We start from the raw sequence: 21674 nt of genomic DNA, 5'->3' as shown, positions 1-21674 counted from the left end.
GATGTGATTTTTGGTATCCCCCACAATCCCCCTTTAAGACCAATTGTGTCCACTACTTGTGTGCAATGGAGGATGAAGCCTGTGGTTAAAGAGATATATTCTTTTATGTTGGATTCAGCAGACTGTGTCATTAAGTTCAGATATTTTACTATTGCTAATGAAGACTGGCCTGTAACAGCTGATATGCAGAGTCTATATACCATGACTCTCATTGGACTTGGGTTGTTGTGGTTTAAAGAATATCTTGGTAATCAATGTGATATTTCAGTTAAAGAAATTTTATTTTATTTGTGCATTCCTAGAACTGGTTGCTATTATTTTGTTTTCATTTTTATTTATAATTATAATTATTTCATCTTTGGGAAAAAGTTTTTCCGTCATTTTCATGGTGTAGTGATGGGTGTGGACATCATATCAAGTTATGCCGATATTACCAACTTATGCCAATATTGTCCTAATACAATAGGAAGACCTCCTTGTGCATGGTAGTGTATTCTTTATTTATGTAAAATAATTTCTTCATTTTATCAATGATATTTTATTTATCTAGGCAAGTGGTCCAGACAAGTTGAATGATTTTAAAAACTATTTGACTGATATTTTTATATTTTTACCTTTCAGTTTTACTTGTAGTATGGTTAATATTATATTTGCAGATTCCAGTCTGGAAAAATGCTTAGATAATTTGAGGCTTGTTACTACTTTGGCTAAAAAAAAGTACATGGTAATTATTCACAATACTACAGCATGACCCCCCCCCCATTTTCAGAAATGTAACATTATTAAGAGACAGATGATTATAACCAATAGGTCAAACCACTCTGGATTGTGAGCTTATGAGGGAGATGGGGAGCTTAAAAGGTAGATTTATAAATAGAATATACCCTTCTGAATTGGCAGTAGAAATGGCATGGGACGTTTTTGAAGGTTGACTGGATAAGTATAGATCAGTTATAGAGGTATGTGAGGCCAATAATAATCAGGTACCACTAAATTTAACATGGGGGTGGTTCTGAGTTATACATTTGATACCCCAGTGGTTAAAGATATACCCCAGTGGTTAAAGATATAATAAACAACAACTGCATAATTTTGACAGGAGATATACTATTTAAGAAATTGGTTGGCAATGGTACTATATTTATTAATAAAAGATCAAATAATTTGAAAAACAATTTTGTAAAAGAGAAAAAAGAGGAGAGGTTGGCTGCTAAGCACACATATTCCTACACAGTCAATATTGTTTTATAGCCTTTTTCTATTGTACTCATACCTCAGTTAGTTATACTGCACCAAAATATGGTAACTGTTTTACCAGTTATCTGGTTTATGCTTCAGAATGCACAAAGTGTCAATCATTCAGTGTAGGTAGAACTACTAGGAAATTATTTCAAAGATTTATGAGCATCGTTATACATTTAGGAAGAAAAACATAGAGAATGCCATATTTAGATGTACGTTAAAACGTGATCATTTTAAACAGTTTGTTTCTTTATATAATTTATTGCCCTGAACCAGATATGGAGGGGTATGGCTGATGCTGAGAATTTATTGGACGTTAAGTAATATGAATGGCAAACAAGACTGAACACTACTACCAACAAAGGCATTAATAATTATATTAATTTTAAATATGTTAAAAAACAGAAGCAAAAATAGATGTAGGTGCACATGAATTCAGTACATTTGTAATATTTATATTTTTTATCAAATTATTCTTTTTGATACATTTTGAATTAATATCTTTGGTACATTTCTTTGCATTGATTTGGTGTACTAATTGCGCCATCATAATTACTTGTGTATTTATTGTTCTATTGTGGTTTCATACTCATTGTCTGATGAAGTCAGACTGGACATGGACTGTGTAGTGGTGCAGCAGTTGCATTGTCGCCTCAGAGCAAGAAGTTCTCTGGTTCGATTCTCATTTGGGATGCCTTCTGTGCAGAGTCTGCATGTCCTCCCTGCATTTGTGTGGGTTTCTAACTGGTGCTCTGGTTTTCTCCCACATTACAAAAACATGCATCTGGAGCATTTCTCCCTGGGCCTCTACTGAAAAGTAGCTTTGTTCCAAGTTGGATTTTCTTGGTGAACAAATGTTAAATAAAAAGTCAATTATAGATGAAAGCACTTAGTCAGAGTTATTAATGCTAATGATTTTATAGTTGCCTGATTCCTTGTTTGCTTGTTTTTTTGTTATTTTTTTTAACTTTTTAAGAGAATTAGAGTAATATTTAAAAATCATCCCTTTTGTTCGCAAGTCTCCCCCCCGCCTTATTACTGGCTTTATCTGGAAACCTTGAGCTAGGGTGCTGAGAAGTATGGCAGCCACTTCCCAAGAAACACACATGTATATACACACGTGCACACACACACACACACACACACACACACACACACACACACACACACACACACACACACACACACACACTTGAACTTATTTAGACGGACACTGTAAACCTCCTTTTCCATGAAAAAGTAGATCTTGTGTGCTTACTTTCCTAAGGATTTGGATATCATGACCTCTGCCATGAAAGAAGGCTTATCTGTCTATGCAGGTTTCCTTGCTCTCATTTAAGTTTTTGATATTATGCTTTAGAATCATACGGATCTCAGAAATATGAAGATAAATTCTAATAACTTGGGTCTATAGCTGGTTACATGATCATACACAGCATGTAACAATAGGAGGACTGCCTCACCAAACCCTGTCAACAATGGTTCAAGGTTGTGTCTTGGGTCAAAACCTGTTTTTTTATATATTTTTCTCAGATGTCAGAATGGACTCAATTGTCTGGTTTAGTAAATATTCAGATCATCGTTTATCTGCTGGTACCACCTCCCTTCCTTCAGCATTCAAAATTATACACAAATTTTGTAGTACAAATGACCTTCCTTCAGTATAAAAAATAGAGTTTTCTAACATTTAGTAAACAAACTCTACCAGTTTCATGAACTATTGATGTGCAACAGCTAATATATGAAAACATACAAGAACTTGGGCTCATTAAAGAAGATGATATTTCAGTCAATATAGATATTGACACATATGTCCAGAAAGCATGCAAAGATGCTTACCTTGTCTTCCAGAAAGTCGTCATAGTAATTTCCATCTTAATACAGATCTTATGCCACCAGTTATAGAGTAATATACCCTCTTCTTTAACCTATTCAAATGTCAGAACTTTCCATTCATGTCACAAATGCAGGCAAGATTCTGGTCCTGAGTGGAATCCTTCCTTCTCCAAGAATGAGGTCTAGCAAAAAGATAATTGGCTTCAACAGTTGGTTTCATTCCATGAGGATTCAGTATGTGTCAGAATTGCGCCTGATTTATTTATTTATTCTTTGTTGATTGGGTTAGTCTCACTAGGCTAGTGGCCTTTTTTCAGGGGAGAACCAAGATGACAGTAAAACTAGTAGAAGAAATTTGTATATGGCATCAGGGAACTTTCCCTACTCTTTTCACTGTTGTGACAGGCTATAGAGTATCTGCTAAGGTCAGAGAGGGAAGATGGAGGAAGAGTTTGAGAGATGGGCCACAGAAAGTAAAAGTGATGTGGAGTGTGTAAGGAAGGAAGAAGGTGTTATAAGCAATGTGGATTATATGCATAGTGTGAGGGAGGAGATACCACATTTTAAAGTTGTGGAATTTAGCAATAAATTAGTAGGAGCCCAATAAAGAAACTGCAGTTTTGTGGGCTGTTATTGTTCAAAGACATTTTGCTGATGAAGTGGATAATAGTACACATAGCAGAATAGGTATACAGGAAAAAAAGAATGACTATTAAAGAAAAGGGCAGATGAATAAAGAAATTACATGCCACAGTGGTATCTGAACACAGAAAAGAAGGAAATATTAATAAAGGGTCTATGTTATAACAGCGAACGATTAAAAGATCGAAAGCTGTTATATCGACCACAAAAAATGAAAACAAAAAAGAGTGAACAGCCAGAACAGCTGTGCCCCCCATGCCCCCCTACTTAAATATACCAACTCTGAGATTGCACTACAGTGCTGAAAATGGCAAAGTGACAGAAGTGGCCAAGCGACTTCTTTCCCAGGGAAAGAATTCGCTTAAAAGCAGGTTCATCATTTTGCGTTTTCAACATTTACAGTTCGATGAAGACGCATTCGACATAACGCAGCTTTTTTCTTCTGACAGGAACACTTAATAAAGGTATGACTTTAATAGACATTTGATAGTCCTCATTGAAAGTACAATAGACATTACCATAGACAGATATTATGTTTGGGACAACATTGCTTTACCATTAGGGATAAAGCCTTTGGATATGAGGGCTTTTATACATATAGGTTTAGAGACGTTGTAAAATTACTTTTGAGGATTATGAAAAAGATTAAAAATTTGTTATTCCCTTTAATGAAAAATAATTTGGACCATGGAATAAAACTGTAGTTAAAAGGACAAATGCCTTGTTAAAGTGCAAGGTTAAGATTCAGTTTAGAACAGCCAAGCCAATGTGACTAATGATGAACTGAAAATTGTTTAAAGCACAAATATTAAGAAATAATTTAGGTGAAAGAAAGTTATGGAACGGGGAATTGGAATTTTTATTTAAATACAAAAATGGTTTCATTGTCCATTTACCATGTGTTGTTTAATTGTAAATGGAAAAATGTCAATGTTAAAATATTAGAGACAGCCAAAGATGTGCTTTTACTGTGGTAAAATGGGTCATTTAATAGGAGAATGCAGTAAAAGAAAATACTATAAGTGAGGGTCATATTGCTAATAATTATAATAATAGGTAAGCAAATTTGGAAGTAATAAACATTTTAGGTTTAATTGTGAGCAATCACGTGAAGAAAATATCGCTAAAATAGATGAAGAGGTACAAAATGATAAAGACACTGGTAAAAATAGATTTGTGATGGGGGAAGTTATAGGGTAAAAGTGGAAAATCAGTTTGAATTTTTAAGTTAAGATGATAAGGAGGTAGAAGAAAGTGAAAAAGAGGAAAATAAGGGTTCAATATGAAATAGAGTCAAAAGAGAAAGAATAAATTACTAGCTAAACTTGCAAAAAAGGAAAACGCTACTTTAAAAATTGTATCTTTGAATGTTAGCAGTCTGATCAATGAAAAAAAGACTATTAATTCTGAATTGGTATAAAAACAAAATTGTGATGTTTATTTGCAGGATGGTAGATCTACGAATAAAAAATATGGAAGACAGGTTGAAGTTATATGGGGGTAGAATAAGACGGAGGTTTGGGGATTTTTCTACAGTTGCTATGTTATTTAAAAAGAGGACTATCAAAATAATATAAGTTGTAATAGTGTGCCCAGGAAAAGTGATTATGTGTGATATTAATGATGGAACAATTTAAGGAGACTGATTTGAATGTATATGCTTATATTCAAGGAGATAAGAGGGAATAATTATTTGAGGAACTTAAAAAAGTTTGTGTTACTTAAATATAATTATTGTAACAGATTTTTAATTATAGTTCAAGAAAGGTAACTGGTAAGATTGGGAAAGATGTTAAGGCAGGAAAACTATTGATAACTTGGACATTTAGTCTTGGTTACAGAAAGGGTCACTTAAAACTGAAGTAGATTATTCTGTTTATTCTGATAGTTTGTAGGAAAGAAATGTTACAACAAAAGAAGTGTATATTTTAGACCATTTATTTATAGAATCCAAAGTAACAAATATAGACTGATATACAGAAGAGGGGAAAGAATTAAAATTTTAAGGGGGAGGTTAAAGAGACAGAGTTATATAAAATAATATAACAGAATATAGAAAACTGGGGAAACAATTTAAAATAAAATTCAAGAAAATGCTTATTGAAACAAAAATGATTTCTTGGAAGAAGAGAAAAAGAAATATAAAAACATCATGAAGGAGAAGGCAAGATAAAATGGAATATGTAGGCAGAATTTAATAAAGATTTAGAAGCTAATACAAAATCAAAAGTATGCTGTTCAAGGAAAACTTGAATATGTTTGCCTTTTGTAGGTAAAAAAAGTAAGGAAAAAATGGAAAAAAAGTATTGTTTTATTGGAGAAGATGGAGATGAAAAGATAAACATGAAGGGAATTGGGTGGAAAACTAAAAAAAAACTATTTTAAAAGGATGTATAATGATGTCGATATGGGAGAGAGATACTTTTGGTTTAGAAACCTGGTTAAAAAGAGGAGAATGGTGGAACAAATAAGAAAACTGAGCCCGAAGAATTGGAAAATGTATTGAAAGGAATTAGAAAAGATAGTATGCCTCTTCCAAATGGAATAACACAAGATTTTTTATAAAAAAATGAATAACTAAAAGAATAGAATTTTATTAAAAGTGTTTATATTTTGGTTAATAAATGGTATCAAAGGTAAAGGAGTGCATAAAGGAGAAGTTAAATTAATTTATAAATAGAATGAGAAGAAATTATTTAAAAAGTTGGGGACCTATAATGTTGAACAATGTAGATAAATGTTGATGACAATAGTTCAAGTTAGACTGAGTAAGATAATGAATAAGATAATGAATAACAATGATGGACATATATGGAATTTTAGAAATAAATAGTAAATATTTATTAATTTTAGTAATAGAAATGACAAGAAATATTTTAAAAGACAAAACTAATGCTAAAGTTATCATATGTGGCATAAAGAAAGCTTATGACAGAAACTGTCATAAGAAAAGGTTTGAAATATTAAAAGTATATGATTTTCATTGCGGTTTATTAAATTTAACTGTGTCTGTGTCTAATAAAAAAAATATGTCTCTAGGTAATTCGGTCATGTTGACTAAAGTTGCCAAAAATGGGCATGCATAGTTACCGGTGATAAGTGTAAGGACCCGGTCTACTCTGATCCATGCCAGGGACCCTTGCTAATGGTGGAAGGGGTATATGTGCCCCTATTGGCCAGTGTGTGCCCACTATAAAGCCCAGCAGCCCTGGGTCAATAAGCTACTGGCTTACCTGGGTTACCTGGGATAGCTGTGTTAAGCAAAAGCTGGACCAACCAACTTGCCAAACATGAACTGAGAATTGCTACGTTTAATGTAGGTTCACTGACAGGATGCAGCTTGGAAGTAGATGAGATGATGATACAGAGGAGGATGGGCATCCTATGTATTGAAGAGATGAGATGGAAGGGCAGTGCAGCAAAGCCACTTGGCTTGGGTTCCAGAGTCTTCTACTCAGGTGGAGGGCAGGCTAGAAATGGTGTAGGAGTTGTGGTGAGAGAGAGGCTTCAGAAGGTAGTAAGGGATTCATCAGAATTAATAACAGACTCATGGCAGTCATGCTCCAATGTAATCATACGGCAGTATTCATAATCTCAGCCTATGCCCCACAGCAGGGTTGTGATAGTGAGGAAAGGAGTGCATTCGGACAGCAGTTGCAGGACCTACTAGATAAAGCAGGACAACATGAATTGGTGTTGATAATGGGTGATTTGAATGCACATATCGGGACAGACAGAAGAGGATATGAGGACTGCCTGGGACCACATGGGTGGGGCAATAGGAATAAAGAAGGAGAAGCCATTCTAGACTTCTGCCTGGCAAACGGCTTGATAGTAGCCAACACATGGTTCAGAAAGAGAGACAGTCACAAGATCACATATAAGAGTAGCCAACATGCAACTCAGGTAGACTTCCTCTTAGTAAGGAAAAGGCACTGGGGTAGAATCCATGATTGCAAAGTCATCCCAGTGAAACAGTGGGCCCACAGCATAAACCACTAGTTGCCACAATCAGCTGCAAGCAGTGGTCAGAGAAGGCACAGAGACCAGGCTGAAGACTTGGAAGTTGACTGGAGAGAAATTACAACAGTTAAAAGAATTATTCAGGGCTCTAGCACCCCAAGAAGAGGAGGAAATAGGTGGAGTTGAAGAAGAATGGCAGCACCTAAAAACAGCATGTGTTAGGACTACAGAAAAGATATGTGGCTGAGCCAGGTATGGAAATAAGGTACATAAGGAAAGCTGGTGGTGGAATGCAGAAGTCCAGTAAATCCTCAAAAGAAAAAAGGAGTGCAGGAAGAAGTGGGAGATAGAAAAGACTGACCAGGCTAGGAAGGACTACTGATTGGCTAACAAAGAGGCCAAGAAAGAAGTTGCAATAGCAAGGAATAGGGCATCGGAGGCACTGTACCAACTTATGGAAAGTGACTCAGTAAGGGGCACAAAGAAACTATATCAGGTTGCAAGACAAAGACAGAAAGATAAAGAAGATACTCAGACACCCTTCAGAAGGGATGCCAGCAACAATCTGATCACCAGTCCACAGGACATCAAAGGCAGATGGAAGGAGTATTTCCAGCAGCTTCTGAATGAAGAAAATTCCACAAAAGCTGTACTGCCCCAGAAACAGCCTACGATGAGAGCCGAAGAGGAGTCCACCCTAGAAGAAGTAAGAACAGCACTAAGGAAGAGGAAGTCAGGGAAAGCAGCAGGCTCAGATGAGGTTACAGCAGATATGATAAAGATGCTGGGTGAGATAGGGGAGAAATGGCTCCTGGGGGTACTAATAGCAGTGTGGAGAGAAAGGCGTATCTCAGATGACTGCAGAATAAGCATACTCATGCCAGTGTACAAGAACAAAGGGGACATCCATAACTGTGGGCAGTACAGAGGCATTAAACTCTTATCACATTGCATGAATAATCTAGAGAGGGTGATTGATATTGAGAGGGTGGCCTAATGGGTAAGGTGTTTGCCTTACAAACACAAGGTGCAGGGTTTGAGTCTCACAAGGGATAATTGGCTAGGCTTAAAATGTCTTGCAAGGGCAGTTAGCCTGGTACTAATCTATGAACCTATGAACCTAATCTATGTATACACAGAGTAGTAGAAAGTAAGATGGGGATATGAGCAGTTTGGATTCAGATCAGGATGCAGCACAACTGACCTGATGTTTGCAGTGAGACAGATACTTGAGAAAAAGCTAGAGATGAGGAGAGAGTCCAACTGGGCATTCCTAGACTTGGAGAAAACATATGACAAGGTCCCAAGAAAGCTGATCTGGGCAGTACTGTGGTGGTTTAAAGTCCCAGAAACACTGGTAGAATTAGTGCAGACTATGTACAAGGACCCAATGACTCAAGTACGAACAGTGTTTGGCCTCACAGAGGGATTTCCAGTGGGAGTGGGCATACATCAGGGTTCAGCTCTGAGCCCACTGCTATTCATACTGGTGATGGACTACATTAGCAAACAGGTTGGAGGAGACGGATCAACAAAGCTGCTGTATGCAGACAATGTGGCAGTACAGGCAGACTCTGAGCTAGAACTTCAGCAAAGGATAGGAGGATGGAATGCAAATCTGAAGGCACATGGGATGAAAGAGCACAGATAAGGTGGTGATAATGGCAGTAAATTGGGGCAATTAAAAGAAGCTGAGAATAGAGATAGAAGGGAAGATAGCGGAACAGGTAAACAGCTTCAAGTATCTGGGAGGGGTAGTTGAGGAGAAGGGTAGTCTGAATGAAGAGGTCAAAGCTAGAATCAGAGGGGCTGCAGTCAACTGGCATAGAGTATCAGGTGTAGTCTATGACAGAAGAATGCCAAAGAAGCTGAAAAGTAAGGTGTACAAGACATTGGTGCAACCAGTACTACTGTATGGTACAGAAACCTGGGCAGTAAAGGCAGAACAGTTGAAGAAGCTAGAGGTGATGGAACTGAAGTGCCTGAAAAGGGTGGGAGGATACACACTGTGGGACAGATGAAAAAATGAGGACATAGGAGCAGAAGCCAAAGTAGCTCCAATTGCAGAAAAGATCAAAGAGAACAGATTACTGTGGTTTGGGCACATGTGTAGAAAAACAGAAGACAATCTGGTGAGGAAGATTTGTGACAGACTGGAAGAAGCTAAGAAGAAGTGAGGACATCCAGCAAAGAGGTGGATGGATTTTGTGAAAGATCTGCAACAGTCAGGTATGAGTGTTGAAGAAGGCAGGGGAGTGGCACTGATAATTCTTGGAATAAGATTTTAATTAATTGGTGGTTTAGTGAAGAAGTAGAAGTTAAAATAGATTCTGTAGCCCAGGTGGGTATGACTCTAGCCCTGAACAGCATCCTACCATCACCCAGAATGATACCACACTACAAGCAGAAAATGATTGATTTCAACAATTGGCTGTTTCTGGTGTCATTCTAAGGGGATCCAGTATCTGTCTGACTGGGATGACATGATTGACAGACATCGATGCTTTGCCAGAGATGACCTGCATCTGTCACTCCTGGGCTTCCAGAGACTGGCCAAGGCTCTTGCCACCCCTATAGTGCCTTTTTTAGGCAGTGTTCCAAAGACCAAATTACCACCATAACAGCTGCAAACAAATGCAATCTGAGGGTCATGCTGCGCAATGCTAGAAGTCTAAATCTCAAAATGCACTTGCACAAAGCACTCCTTAAAATGGAGAACATCGACATTTGTGTTGTAACAGAGACCTAGTTCAAGGCAGGAGAAAACACCCCTGCACTACCAGGCTTTAACTCATTCCACACCTTTCGGCCCCAGAACTTGGACCAAAGCGCCAAAGGTGGTGATGTTTCCATATTCATAAAGGATGTGCACACCTCCAGACTGGTAGCCCAACATAATGCATCAGAGATACTTCAGGTGCAGCTAACATTGGGTAAGACAGTGATTCAGGTCGTAGCCTGCTATAGGTCTCCAACCATGTCCCAAGAGTCACACTCCATGTTCCTAAGCACCCTGGAGAATATTAGGGTCCAACCTAACACTCTCATACTGGGCAACTTCAACTACACCTCCATTAACTGGGAAAACTACTCATGTACCGATACACTTGCCCAACATTTCCTGGAATTCATTAATTCTAATACCCTGGGCCAGCTCGTTCTTACCCCCACTAGAGGTAGCAACATCTTTGACATGGTTATTGCTAACATGGGCAACTGTTGCTCTACACCAATAGTCAACTCCTCCCTGGTTAGATGCGACCACAAACTAACCACCTAAGAAATCCACCCCCCCTGCAAAGGTAACCACCATGAAAAACTTCTCCAAAGCTAACTTTGGGCTCCTAAAAACAGAGGTGGCTAACTTTACAGCACCCATGCAAATGGAAAATAGTTGCATGACCACAGAATCATACACCAATGCACTGTAAGAACACGTACACAAATGCATAGATCTCGTCATACTCAATAGAACCAAGATGCTCTCCTCTAAAAAAAGGAAGCCAATCTGGTGGTCTCCTGCCATAAATAAACTCTATAACAGAAGAAGGAAACTGATGTGGAATAAGGTGAAGTCCCAAGACTGGAAAAACTCCCTTATCAGCCTCAACAAAAAGTTGAGATCCCTCATCAAATCCTCTAAAGCTAGCGATGGAAACAGAATTGCAGCAGATAGTAAAGACAATCACAAGGCCTTCCATAGTTATGTAAAGAATTTCCATGGCAATACCCAGATTTGTTCTGAGATACTGCACAATGGTACCTCCTATACTGAGCCAACAGATATTGCCCATATGCTGGCCGACAGATTCAGTGCCAACCTTACCCCTCCCTCCCAATGGACCAATCACAATACTAGTAGATTGCCAGGCACCCAGTATTATTGCTCTACAGGTTAAAACAGCCCTGTCCAAGGCCAAGAATACAGCTTCTATGGGACCTGACAATATCTCTGGCTGTGTTCTACATGATCTACAGAGTGAACTGGCATCTCACCTATGTGTCCTGTTCAATCACAGCCTCACCTCAGGCTTTGTCCCTACCAATTGGAGCACTGCTACAGTCATCCCTCTCCAAAAAGATGGACCAACTACAGACCATGGGAACTATTGCCCCATTAGCCTGACGAGTCTGATATGCAAAGCTATGGAATTCAAATCATGGACCTAATAAACAAGGATATAGGGAATCTCCAAACTCTGGATCCCACACAGTTTGGTTTTGTGAAGGGTAGATCATACCTGCTCAGCCTGGTAAACGTCTTTGAGTCAGTCACCAGAGCTGTGGATGAAGGCAAGGTGGTTCATACAGCCTCCCTTGATCTTTTGATACCATTCTCCACTAAAGAATCATAGAAAAGCTCACTAAGCTAGGCATCAACCCCTATATCACTAGGTGGTTTGCAAACTGGCTCACAGGTAGAACCCACAGTGTGAAAGTAGCTGACTCCAAGTCAGACTGCCGACCAGTCACAAGTGCAGTCCCACAGGGTTCGGTCCTGTATCCTCTCCTGTTTGGTATCTACTCCCCTGAAGTCCAGGCCAACATGAAGGGACTCTGGCTGACAAAGTTCGCAGATGATTGCAAGTTGGGAGCTATTATTAACTCCCCAAGTGATGTTGACATCCTACAGAAAGGCCTCATTGAGACCAACGACTGGTGTCAAACCATGGCCTTAAGCTCAATGCCAAAAAATGTGTCATCATCCCCTTTGGAAAAAACCCCGGTTCCCATGAATTACATTGATAGTAGTCCACTGAACACAGAAGACATTATAAGAGATCTGGGAACACATGTTGACAGCAACTTTTCTTTTGACCACCACATTGCCACTGTGGTCAGAAATTCCTTCTATGTGGCAAATCTCATTACTAAGGGTTTTGCATCCAGAAAGAAAGCGGTCATTGTCTCCCTCTACTCTTCCTTCATTAGGCCAGTCATTGAGTACAATGCCCCATTAGGCATGTACCTCACTAGACACCTGCAGCAACTGGAAAGGCTGCAAAAGTACCTCACAAAGAGGATCCTAGGCCTTAAACATTTGTCCTATATGGACAGCCTCAAAAAACTCCAACTATTCTCTGCCTCATATCCTCTACTTAGAGGTGATCTCTGCTTGACTTACAAAGCCATATCTGACCCAGCTCTGTTAGAAATGCTTCATCTAAAGAAATCCCAATCCCTCCGCACCATATGCTCCAGAGACCTCAACCTCATTACCACAATCAACAGAACATACTGAAGGGACAGGTTCATAACCCAGAGACTGCCCATGCTCTGGAATAGACTTCCCCATACATGTCAAAGAGAGTACCTCACTGGCCCTCTTCAAGAGAAATCTTGATGAGTGGATGGGAAATAGAAAATTCACCCAGGGGATCACTCCAGTGGTTCTAATTGACAGAGGAACTGGGAACTAAGGTCGGGTGGCATGATTCCAGGCTAATCCTATGGGGTAGGCTTGTAAAGGCACCAGGGCCATTAGACTAGCACACACCTATGAACCTATGAGCCTAAATAACACTGTGTTGACCATTAAACAGGATTTTGTCTTCATTAATGATGGATGTTATATAACTAAGGCAGAAAGCTCTTTTAAAGAAGGTTGTGTATATTCTTGACAAAATATAAACATTTCAATGTATTTAACATATGCAGATACAGTAGAGATAACTGCAAAGAATTGAGGGTGGGTTAAGGAAGCAATGTGGAATATAAACACGTATATTAATTAGTAGGATTGAGGGGTTCCTATCGTGTTATCAAAAATTGTAAATGGCGAACGCGTATTGAGCGAACCCGATTGGTCGAAACATTGTGCGCATAACACAGAAATCGCCTTAGGGAATATTTTCCCTTTACTTCAATGCAGTGCAATCTTGGAGTAGGAATATTTAAGTAGTGGGGGTGTGGGGGGCTTGTCCCCCTGCCTACAGTGTTTAGGTAAGTTGTTGTTGTTGTTGTGTCTTTCAGCTTTTCCCGGTTAGGGGGTTGCCACAGCAGAACTCCGGTCTGCTAATGATTGGCAGTAAATTTTTACGTGCCGAGTTGTCAGCCCTGACGCACAACCTTCAAGGAAGGTACGCCCATTCACGCATGTTTCCACACAGAAGACGCTCTAGCTGAGAATCGAACAGGACAACGTCGTACTGTGAGGCGACAACGCTACCGCAGCACCACCACCGCGGACACAGCGTTTAGGCAAGTATAGTTTTTTATTTTTATTTTTATTTTATTATATTTTCGAAATTTCAAACATCACTCATATGGTGTTCAATGTTTGAAACTTTTGAAAATATAATATAGACCCGGATTGAGTATAAGTAAAGAAAAAATGTAAAGGCTTTGAAGATCCTGTTAGGAATGAAGGTGTTTATTTTTCAAAATCAGTGTTTAAATTACTAGGTTTAATATTTGGAAAGTAGGAATAATGCAAAGAAATGTGGATTGAGACTCTAAATAAAGTTAAAGTTATTAAGGACAGGTAGAGAAGATTTGCATTATCTTTTAAGAAAAAAGTTTATTTAATTTATATTTACCTTTTAGGCAAAATATGTTATGTGGGAGGTGTATAATTTTTCCTGATTGGTTTAGAGAATGTTTTGTTGGAATTCACTTTTCCTTTTATAAGAAGTTCACATTTAAACTGGGCGGGTTGTATTGTAAAGAAGTAGAGGAAGGAGATGGATTAAAACATTCTATAGTATATTTAGCTTCTTTAAATATGTTTTATATTTAAAAAAAATCAAGGTAAAACAGATTGTGTTGGCAAGATGTTGTGGGAAATATATGAAGATATTTTTTAAAAGAGAGATAAAAATCAGGTTTTGATGAAGAGGAAAAGGGATATGTCAATTTGATTAAAATATGGGATATGGAATGGAATATAACTGAAAAGAAGAGAAAAATGTTATGAAAAAGTAATGGAAAGTAATATTATGTTAAAACTTGGAAAGATGAAAAAAGTATAAAAGCAATCAAAGAGAGAAGACAAAGATTTAATGATGTTTTACAAAATCGGGTTTTGAAGTTTAAGCAAATGATAGATTGTGCTCCAGTTGTAAAGCAGAAGAAACTATGGGCATTTCTTTTTTAGAATGTAAAAAGTTAATGAAGTTAAAATGAGATGTTATGAATAATTTCAGTTATTTTTTTAAGAAAATGGACATTACATGGATTATTTATGGTTTAAATGAAAATCTGAGTAAATAATATTCATCCTTCTACCTAATTAATTGAATAAACTACTTGAAACTTCAATAAGGTGCCTTTATTTCTCCCACAGGGAGAGAGAGAGAGAGAGAGAGAGAGAGAGAGAGAGAGAATTTCCTAGATCTGCTAACTAAAATGCGAGTAAAGGGGAAGAAGAGAAAGTTGCTAGAATAATTGTTAGCTTTTTATGGAATACTTGGAAAAAGAGGTGTCAAGAACTTTTGTATAATCAAATTTGGTGTAAAAATGTATGCAATGAAAATATTAAAATGGTTATGGTTGAAAGGGTGGTGGAATGAATGGATATTAAAACGTTGTATGATATTGTTTTGAAAAAATGTTGACTGTATTCATGATTATTGAATTATAGATATTGGATGTGCAAACTGAGTTTTTAATAAAGCTCCCCTACTCTTTTTGATAAGTACTGTGGGATCTTTTACATCCACATGAGCTACCACCAATTCAAGCAGATAGGATCTCATTTTAATGACTCAAATGAATGATGGTACACCCAGGAGTGCAACACCCCCCTATGCTGGACTACAATGTCTGCAATACATGTAGCTAGTGTGGTAATAAAAACTACAGCCTTCTGCACCAAATGTGAGTGTGCTACCTGTTATATCACTGACACTGCACTGCTCGATAGTCCTACTCACTTTGCAAAGGATGGTTTGCCTCTCATTCCAAGGCTTCTGCATAATGGTGAAAGCCTTTGCTTACTCAAAGTACCTTTCTAAGCATAGTCCAGCTGATAGACATCCCAATGCAACTAACATATCAAATACAAAACAGTATCACGTTAAGGTTTTTCTCCTCAATGCCAAAAATATCAACAAAAAGTAATTGTAATTGCTGAAACTTGGATTAAATGTTTAGAAACCACTCCCTCTATGTCTGAATTCTCTACCTATCATGTTTTCAGATCTTATGGAAATGGTGGTGACCTCTCCATATTTGTTAGGGACAAAATCACCTCTAGGTAGATCCCCAGGGACCCCAAAACAGAGCTCATTCAGCTCCAAACTGCACTAGAAAAAAATGCAACTATCAGTTTATAGACTCTTACAGGACACCCTCTATCCCCCTTGATAATTATGTAAACTTCCCAGATGGAATCAACGAACCCTTCATAAACAAAAACTCAGTTATATTTTGGAAGACTTTAATTGTTCATCAATAAACTGGAACACCTCCATCTCAAATGTAGGGTACGCCCAATAGTTCCTAAGTTTCAGAAACAAAACCTCTTTGACACAGATTATTAACACTATAGTGTTTAACAATTTTGACCTGGGTCTTCGTGTACTATTCCCTTCACTGTAGTGTTTAACAGTTTTGACCTGGATCTTCATTTACTATTCCCTTCACTATAGTGTTTAACAGTTTTGACCTGGGTCTTCGTATACTATTCCCTTCACTACAGTATTTAACAGCTTTGACCTGGGTCTTCATGTACTATTCCCTTCACTATAGTGTTTAACAGTTTTGACCTGGGTTTTCATGTACTATTCCCTTCACTATAGTGTTTAACAGTTTTGACCTGGGTCTTTGTGTACTATTCCCTTCACTGTAGTGTTTAACAGTTTTGACCTGGGTCTTTATTTACTATTCCCTTCACTATAGTGTTTAACAGTTTTGACCTGGGTCTTTGGGCACTATTCCCTTCACTATAGTGTTTAACAGTTTTGACCTGGATCTTCGTGCACTATTCCCTTCTCTATAGTGTTGAACAGTTTTGACCTGGGTCTTCGTGTACTATTCCCTTCACTATAGTGTTTAACAGTTTTGACCTGGGTCTTCGTGCACTATTCCCTTCACTATAGTGTTTAACAGTTTTGACCTGGGTCTTCATGTACTATTCCTTTCACTATAGTGTTTAACAGTTTTACCTGGGTCTTCGTGCACTATTCCCTTCACTATAGTGTTTAACAGTTTTGACCTGGGTCTTCATGTACTATTCCTTTCACTATAGTGTTTAACAGTTTTGACCTGGGTCTTCGTGCACTATTCCCTTCACTATAGTGTTTAACAGTTTTGACCTGGGTCTTCATGTACTATTCCTTTCACTATAGTGTTTAACAGTTTTGACCTGGGTCTTCGTGCACTATTCCCTTCACTATAGTGTTTAACAGTTTTGACCTGGGTCTTCATGTACTATTCCCTTCACTATAGTGTTTAACAGTTTTGACCTGGGTCTTCGTGCACTATTCCCTTCACTATAGTGTTTAACAGTTTTGACCTGGGTCTTCGTGCACTATTCCCTTCACTATAGTGTTTAACAGTTTTGACCTGGGTCTTCATGTACTATTCCTTTCACTATAGTGTTTAACAGTTTTGACCTGGGTCTTTGTGCACTATTCCCTTCACTATAGTGTTTAACAGTTTTGACCTGGGTCTTTATTTACTATTCCCTTATTATTGCCCTTCCTGATTAAGTTGTATCATACGTAATGACCTTCAGTATTACAGCCTCTAAACCTGAAGATACCAATACCTCAGAATTCAAGGATTTCAGGTGTACAAATGTCATTACATTTTATGATGAAGTTGTAAGGTTAATTTACTCCAGCATAAACCCAGACATCACCTCCGGAGGACGTTAAGCAAAAGAGTTCTTTGCCCACTTAGATAAATGTTGAAAACTGACAAAATCTACCAAATATAATAGAAAGTTTAATAGCAAACCACCCTATTGGCTGTCAGCATAAATAAATTCTACAATAAAAAAAAAACTCTTTAAGGTGAACAGCAAATAAAAGACCTCTCAAATCATGGATAGCATTAATAAAGTTGACTAAAAACATAAAAAAAATATTAGGAATACCAAGACAGCCCATGAACTGAGGTTAGCATCTGAAGCTAAGGACAACTACAATTCCTTCTTTAGTTATGTTACAAAATTAATAAATAATACTCAACATTGCTCAGAATGTACTCAGAATGGTACCAACTACTATGACCTGATAGACATTGCTAACATAATAGCTAACAAATTCAGTGTCAGTGTAAACCCAGAATTTAAAAACAACTTATCCCTGAAGTCCTTTGACCCCCATCGTCACCAAAGAACACATACTAAAGGTGTTCTCAAAGACTAAAAATATTTCCTCCATGGGAACTGATAATACAGCAGGCTATTTAATACGCAGTACTAAACAAGGTCTGGCAGAATCAGTCCTTAAACTCTTTAACCTGAGTTTGACCACTGGCTTTGTCTCTGACGATTGTCACATAGCAATGGGGATGCCACTTCACAAGGCTGGCCACACCACTGACCCCAGGGATTTGAGGGTCATTAGCCTGATGAACCTCAAATACAACTTACTTAATTAACTATGACATTAAATGTATCATCAAGCTAGATCAGCAGCAGTTTGGTATTATATTTACATCCTGTCTTATGAATTTGATTAACTTTTTGCAAGAGTAACACAAGCTGTACACATGGCATACCTTGACCTGGTCAAGGACTTTGACATTATAACCTATGCTAGAATAGTTAGTAAGTAAATAATTACAAGTAGATCACTATGTGGTAAGATGGATAGCAAATTGGCTAAGGGGCAGAAAGCAGTATGAAGGTGACCAGTTGTGTTCTTAAGATTTCTATGCTAAGATCCTTTTTTTTGACATTTACTTGTCCAACTTTTAGACCACAAACCAAGTCCTCTGGCAATCAAATTTACTGACAACTGCATACATGGAGTCACTGTCACATTACGCTCTGACATCCAAGCCCCACAGCACCAGGTGTGCTAACAACAGGTTTAAATTACCTACTGAAAGTTGTAACATAGTTGCATTTGGTAAAACATCCCTCCACTCAGCGTACAACATTGGCAGTATCCCATTCCGGATTGATAATATTGTTAGAAACACTGGTACTTGAGTTCCTAACCCCCCTTTCATTGATCAAAGCAGGAATGGTATTTTTGATATACTGAATTCATTAGTAATGTGCTAACAGAGGAGTAAATGACTGTGTATCTAACAGTAACAAGTCATGGAAACTGTAAGTTTATAGGCAATTAGCACTGATGTGGTTTGTATTTCTGCACCAGCACTGATACACCATGTGAACTTTTCTCTGTTTTCTCTGTAGTTTTGTGATGGCAGAGTGACTATATTTAAATAAGGGAAAGTGGGTATTACATTTTGCCATACATGGGTATTAAAAGTGTGCATAAATCCAGGACAATACCAAACTCATATTGTGCCCTATACAGTTCTCTGAACTGGAAACCCCAAGAAGCAGCTTGTTGCAATTAATATACCACACACAGAGTGCTTCAGAGCTTCATCCATACACACAACTGCAAATGCAGTATCAGCATTCATTTCTGAAGTTGTGACGTTTTCCCAGATTCAGAACTATGTTTGACTTCTTCAATCCAATACCACTGCACCTGGGCAGCTGCACCCTTCACCTTTCCCTAGTTATGGCTGTACCTAAATCTCCCCAACACTTGTGATGTCAAGCTCTCACAAGCAACACTATAAAACATGGTAAAGAACTTAAACTGGAACACTTTTAATGGAAAGCCATCAATGGTTTTCCCTTAAATTCTACTATAAAGAAGATGTCCAACTCATATAAAATTCCAACTACTGTTGAAGCCTGTCCAGCTATGTTATTACTGAGTTATTTTATCATTTTTGAATTTGATTACATTGATGGTTTCTTGGTCAAGGTTCACTTTAATCCTTTTTGGAGTGACATGAGCTTGACATATCTCAACATTTAGTTGGAACTTTCGTATGAGCAGGAAAAGTACTTGATACTGAAATTTAAAACGTGTACTGGTTTTGATCAAATTGTTTGAAGTTTGAGTTTTGGATGAAAGCAATTATGCTGAATGAGATTTATAGAAATATGGTGCACAATCAAGAAAACTTTCACCATATAAAGCATTACATTACAGTATAACATGGACATGAAAATGCAAATGATGAGAGGCAGTCTGTTTGAACAGGTGGTTTTGCTCTGATATGGAAAGCGGAGTAAAGCTAAAAAGACGCAAGTCAAAGATTGTGAAGGAAAGCAACAAATAAGCTGCAGATCAAGGAAATGGTCACATGCTACCTAGTGCAAACCTGGCAAGACTGGAAGGAGGCAGATGGCATGTGTCTGCATGCAGAAGAGCAGGTTATTGGTGAGCACCCTCAAATAATAACTTGCAGCACATTTTAACTGGCCTTAATGCGCTATGCATTCACCTGGACAATCATTAGTTCCATGAAACCTGAAGAAAGGACAGTAGCAACTGGGGAACAGAAGGGGAAAATAAAGGGAAAGCATCTTTGGAGGAAGGCAGTGCAATTTTTATTGTTGGGATAGGTACCCCATTTTTTATATGTAGAGAGAAGTGCTGATGGGAAGATGATAGGGAAACAATGGAAGGATAATTGGATAAGGATTGCCAGTAGGGGGCATAGAAACAAAAACAGTGTAAACTGGGATGAGTGTGTGAAAATGGGGGTGGGGGATATGGGTTGGGCAGAGGCAAACGAAGATGAGCAACAGGTGATGAGGAGGAGTAGAAAACACAAAAGTGGCGGGTTGTGGCCCAATGGGGTGAGGATTACTTTGTGGGGATAGGGAGAGGTGTAGTGCTTGCTTGCTACCAACTAGCAAAAGTGGATATGAACAAGACCCATCAGATGCTTCAGATGGGTCAGGATGTCTGGTGGCAGGGCTGTCACCAACCTCTAGTGACCCAATGTAAGGGATCCAGTGGTAAAGTCTACAATTCACTTTTGGAGGGGTATGACAGCAACTAGCCAATGGGCTTCTGTTCTGTCACCCCCATTTTCCACCACCTTTCAAACTGCGGGCTGGGCTGAATCAGATGATTGAATCTGACTACCCACCTGAAAGAGGCTGAGCCTCCTCCCCCTGGCAAGACACTGCCAGACCTCTCAATTACCAAAGCTGCATTCACAATTGGACAGGCAACCATCATAGCTGACATGCCTGCATTGCACTGGCATCATATGGGGAGAGTCACATCAATGAGAATGCATCACAAAACATAGAATAAGTATATCACAAGCTGACCCTGCTGAGCCAATAATCTTTGCTGCTCCCTGTGTCACTCTACACGTTTGATTTTTTACACTGCCCATACTGAAAGATAAATGAGATGAAACAGCTATCACATTCAAGGAAAAAAAACAGCCTTCACACTCATCTGTATGTGTAATACAGGCAACAGTGCAAAAACTAGAGTCGTAAATGCGGATGTAGGATAGAAATGTGCTAAAGCCCCAGGACTAGTCACAAACCCACATATACATGGAAGATGTCAGAAGTTGGAAATGCACCTACAGTCTTGCAAGTTTGCCACAGTCCTATGTGTACATGCAAAATAGATCCACAGACTCATAGCTAGGTTATTTGCTGCTCTGGGCAGTCCCCTGACTGGCAGCCCAAAGTTGAGGACTACCCCCCCAAATGGTTTTTAGAAGTTGATGATCAAATATAGAATGAAGCTTATAGTTTTTAAGAAGCTTCCGGCTACAGTGCTACAGCTATGCTACTAAACACATTCATTTCAACAGCCAGAATATCAGCCACTGAAATAATACAGGCACTTTACTAGTATGTGATTGACAGCACTTCAGGACTGCTGATCGTGATACCCAATAGTTTGCCCTTTGGGCAACCATCTCCTTCATCACATCCTAGATATGGTTCTGAAACAAGAGAGCATAAACCTGCATTTCTGACCACAACCTCAAAATTAAGGCACTGTCCTACATAAAAGGAAAAA

This window comes from Protopterus annectens, chromosome 7.part1, assembly GCF_019279795.1.
Source record: "Protopterus annectens isolate FY-2018-M chromosome 7.part1, PAN1.0, whole genome shotgun sequence".
Lineage (NCBI taxonomy): Eukaryota > Metazoa > Chordata > Ceratodontiformes > Protopteridae > Protopterus > Protopterus annectens.
Note: the sequence above shows the minus strand (reverse complement) of the source record.